Source organism: Enoplosus armatus, chromosome 22, assembly GCF_043641665.1.
Source record: "Enoplosus armatus isolate fEnoArm2 chromosome 22, fEnoArm2.hap1, whole genome shotgun sequence".
Lineage (NCBI taxonomy): Eukaryota > Metazoa > Chordata > Actinopteri > Centrarchiformes > Enoplosidae > Enoplosus > Enoplosus armatus.
In genome coordinates this window covers 3592095-3597237 of record NC_092201.1, presented here as the reverse complement: position 1 = coordinate 3597237, position 5143 = coordinate 3592095, and positions in this window count along the sequence as shown.

The following is a 5143-nucleotide window of genomic DNA, read 5'->3' as shown; positions in this document are numbered from 1 at the left end:
TTTACAACTTTGGTCATATTTCCGCAGGTTTGGCCATCATTTCTATGGGTTATCATAATGTTGTGTTTGCTTAAGTGTTTGGTGAGATCTGGGAACACATCGCTTTAAGAAAGTCCAATGGGTGGTTAGATGATCAGACGGTTGAGCCAGATTACCTAAACCACTGTATTTGAAGGTAAACCTGAATGTGAGCACACCCAAAGACCTCCACCAGAGGAAACAGCATGATGCTATGCTAGTAAAAAGACAAAAACCGTCTTCTTAAATAATCACTTCCTACTGAAATGTGTCAGTTGTCACATTTCATAAATAAAAGCTGATATAAAGAACGAGGTCAAACCGACAGTCGCTGTGTTACACTAACTAACAGCCAATAGCGGGCAGCTAACATGCTAGCAGACTTGCTTGCTAGCAGTAGTGCTCGCTTGACTTCCTCTGTTGGTCACGTGACCTTCGCCTTGCAGGTTGTAGCGGTCCATACGGAGTCTCCCAAACTGTGATGGATATTTACGGACAGTTTGGGAGAAATTTTACGTTTGCACTCATGTTCTCTTCCAAACAAGTTTGGCTAACCCAGGGTTTGTTCAGAACTTGCTTGCGCTCTGTCGTTGTTTATCTTAGCAACGTTCCCATATGTCAGCAATTAACTAAGAACAACAACCACAAGAAACGATGTCCAAAACTACAAGAATTAGACCCAAGTTGTAATAAACTTATCCTTTAATAGGTTGCCGCAATCTCTCTCTGTGTCAGTGAAAGGTTGTTGCAGAACTATTCCCAGACATGAACTCCAACTCTCAACAACAGTTGATATAACTGCCAGGGCCTTGAAATACTTCACATAAATTGGACAAAAATATCCTTATCACCCCACTCTCTTTCTCACACACACACCTCCTGTTCCTCTCTCCGTGTCCCTTCAGATTAAGTCATCCATCACTCTCGCTCCCAAAACACTCTCCCCTACATTCACACAGCGCCACAGAATGTAGACCATAACAGAGAGGCCGGGGCGAGCACACACACTCTGTTTGGGTTTAGGCGGCGTGCGTGTTTTCCACCGCCTCCTCGCCCACTCGCTGTGACTTGGTTGGCCGAGAGGTGTGGACACATTCCTGGCGCGTCGAGCGGCGCTCCGCGGCAGGCCGGGTTGAAGGTCGCTCACCTGTCTGCCGGCCTCGCCTCCTCAACGAGAGGTGAGCGGGAGTGGATGTTTTTTATCACAGCCGTGGCCGGATAGCCTCGTGTACCCACGTTTCCTCATTCACGGCCCATTCACAGATTTGTGGCAGAGGGGTCACGGCTCCTCCTAGTTTCTGCCAAGCTGTTTCCAGACAGCAGGGGAAGGGGTGAACGAGTGCATGCAGGAGGAGGAATGTGACTGGAAGGAATGCCTCGGTGCCAGTGGTGGACAGTAACTAAGTACATTTACTTAAGTACTGTACTTGTACTTTAATTGAGTATTTCCATTTTATGCTATTATATACTTCTACTCCACCACACTTCAGAGGAAAAAATGGTGCTTCTTACTGCACTACATTTATCTTACAGTTGGAGTCACTGGTTACTTTACAGACAAAGATTTTACATTTAAAAGCCATATTAAAAAAATCCAGTAATTTTTTCAACTCCTCACAGAAAAGCACCAAATTTCAGATGTCTACAACCAGAAAATCGGCAAAAAGAAAATGCAAATTAATGAGCGTTTCTATCCACGACTGTAATGCGAATATCAGGAGTATCAAGATAAACAGTTGGTGCCATTATACCATTGTTGAAGAAGAGGGTGCAATGAGATTACATAATTAAAAGAGCATCAGGCAAACCTCAAACGATGGATAACCACGTAGAAACATGATGGAAATATGGCATATATGTTTGTTTTAGTTATTAGTTTGAGGAAGGTTACGGTCTCCTCGTCGCTCCACACAGATCTGATGTTTTCATCTCTTCAGTGGACGTTTAAGTCACGTGCTTCATGTACGCCATGATTTATCCGCTTTGTTGCATTTTCTTTTTGCCAACTTTTCCACCTCAGCCAAGTGTAAAAACTTTTTTTTTTTGCAATATTTCTAAATTGAAAAAGAATCATCTCACAACCGCTCAGATGTATCTGGTGACCCTTTGGAGGGGGCCCGACCCCTTGGTTGGGAACCACTGGATTAACTGTATATAAAGTAGTCACTAGCGGTACTAGCTCCACCTCGACAGGCTACAACAGGAAAATGCTGCTCACACACTGATACACAATAATATTATGTATAATAATAAATCAGGGGCAACTTTTACTTTTGATACTTTAAGTACATTTTTCTGATAATATGACTGCACTTTTACTTACGTAGGATCTTGAATGCTTGAATGACTTTCACTTGAAATGAAGATGCTTTTATACAAGTAGCTGAGTACTTCTTCTACTGCTCTGCTCAGACCTTCAGGGTAGTCGGGGAAGGAGGCGTTTTTTGTGGTGGGAACTGGCCTTGAAGCGTAGACGCAACAGAGAGCCACAAACACATGAACTGCTGCAGCTGAACTATAGACCTCCTCTCTCTCTCTCTCTCTCTCTCTCTCTCTCTTGCCCGCTCGCTCACTCATTGTCCACAGATTGACTGGCCATTCTCAGCCTGTGATGGAGATGTCCTGTGGGGGGTTGCATGGTGTGGGAAACTAGTTGATGAATGAGTGTTTGGCATGCTTGCACAGATGCATAGTTTGCTCCAGTATAGTTTATGTGTGTGTGTGTGTGTGTGTGTGTGTTAATGTAGTAATGGCAAATGCATGCATGTGTGTGTATAGGAGTGTGTGTGCGTGCCTGTATGAACACAATGCCCCGCTTGTGTTGCTATAGAATGGAGTTATGGCCTTTGTCCTGTCAGCATTCTTGTGTTGCTATTGGCCTCGGAGTGCATGGCAGCTCCCGCAGGCTCGGGGACAATAACTCCCCCCACCTTCCCCTCCTCTCGCTGGGAGTCACAATGCTCCTCTTCGGCAGCACCCATCACCCTGAGACAGACGCCCCGAAACTGGCCTGCTATGGGTGTCACACAGCTACCAGCACCCAGAGGTCCTGAGGAGGGCAGAAGGAGTAAAATAAAAGCAAAGAGGGGATTTCTCCTCAGGAATACGGTCAGAGGAAGTGTGTGCTGGATAAGTGAGTCATGTGGTCAGTATTATCCCATCAGCTGTGATTCACTTACAGAGGAAATGAGAAGATTATGGCATAGGAAGCCAGACTGAAACTCCTTCACTGAAGCCCCTCACCTGAAAACATCCAGCTCTGTCCTCAGAAACCATCCAGGCTCTTTGGTCTTTCCTTAATTGCACATGAAAACACACACATACATGCACACACGCATCAGGAATGTTTCTCTACCTGAAGTGCATCAGAGCAAGCCAGAACAGGGAGGGCGATGTTGACATAGCAGAGCGATTGAGACGCTACTGCTGATTATTACACTGCCATGCAAACAAGGACCTGATGTCATCGAGTCATTATGAAGGAACACGCGCATCAACGTGACAACAGACAGACAGTTTGGGAGGGAAAACAGGCGCTCATGACAGGTTGGGACACTCTTTAAAAAACAGATTAAACATCAGAAGCTGTCGAGAGGCCAACGTTAACATTCAGCCTCTCCAACCAGAGCAGGCAGGCCGCAGATCTCAGAGCAGAAATTACAGGAGATGTGTTTGTTTACAGGCTGTAAAGCATTTCCCCCTGGCTTCAGCCGGCACCTGTGTTTTCACCCGCCACAAAACCAACACCGTATCCAGCTGCGTTAACACCACCGTGAAACCACCGGAATGGCTTCCTTTCACTGAAATTATCAACCACTTCTCAATGAAAACAGGTTACAAAGCTGTGTGTTTCTCTGTGTGTGTTTATTAGTTTCTATTCCTATGAGGTCCAGGTGACAAACCCTTTAAAACCAGCTACAATTTTGTCAGCCTTTTTGCAAAAGTTAAGTACAACATTAGGATATGATACGATACACTGATGAGGATTTATTTACAATTATGTTCAAAATTCTCTTTCTTTTACTTTATCTCTAATCAGGTGCCACTGTTGACGAATTTATTTGTCTTGTTCAGTCAAAACAAAACATTGTTGCTGCCTTAAACATAACCTTGGCTGCCAGTAGTAGTACTATTTTGGGAAATATGCTCATGTGTTTTCTTGCTGAGAGTTAGATGAGAAGATTGACTCACATTTGTGCACGGTAAATATGAAGCTACTGCCAGTTTAGCTTAGCTTAGCATAATGACTGGAAACAGTAGGAAACAGCTAGCCTGGCTCTGTCCAAAAGAAGCATAACAAAATCTGCCTACCAGCACCTCTAAAGCTCGCTAATTGACAAGTTATGTCTCATTTCTTTAATTCTTGGAAAAAATGAAACGTAAAAATGACAACTTGTGGTTGTACAGGGTACATGTACCTGACTATTTCTTTTCTGCGCACAGTGACATCAAGACTCCAGGAAGCCAATAAGCATAGTTCCCAAGATGTCAAACTATTCCTTTGAAGTTTAATAAACTGGCTATAGGCTTTGTCTCTATACAATGAGAGAGAACAGTATAACAGTTTAAAGTTCCTCTGTGGAGTTTTCTTGTCAACAAACTTGTGTGTATCCTTTAGGTCACACACTCACACACTCAGCAGACACTGTAGCTTCAGGCTAACTATCTATTTACTGTTTGATGCTGAGCAGGTAGTGTATACTGGGTTTCATCAGGTTATTTGATGACAACAAGGCTTCATGAGAAAAGTGACATCGAACCATACCAACCATAGATATGCCGTAAAACCAAAACAATGAGCTAAAAGTAGCAGCAAAGCAAGGTCGAGCTGCAGCGTTGAGTGATAGCTCTCTAAACTAAAAGATATTTCTTAGTGCAGCTTTAAAGATAGAAGCTAGTGAATCACATCACATAGGGTCCTCAGAAGTATAGTAACAGAAAAACGTGTGTTTATGAGAGAGAGAGAGAGAGAGAGAGAGAGAGAGTGCAGATGAAAAGAGGACAGGGAGGGAGAGAGGGAGGGAGAGTTAGCATGTGTGGACATGAAGGCGGTAAAGGCCCGGGGACATAGAGGGAGAAAAACATTAGAGGTGATCCACAGGCATCGCATGGCACATCAACACAT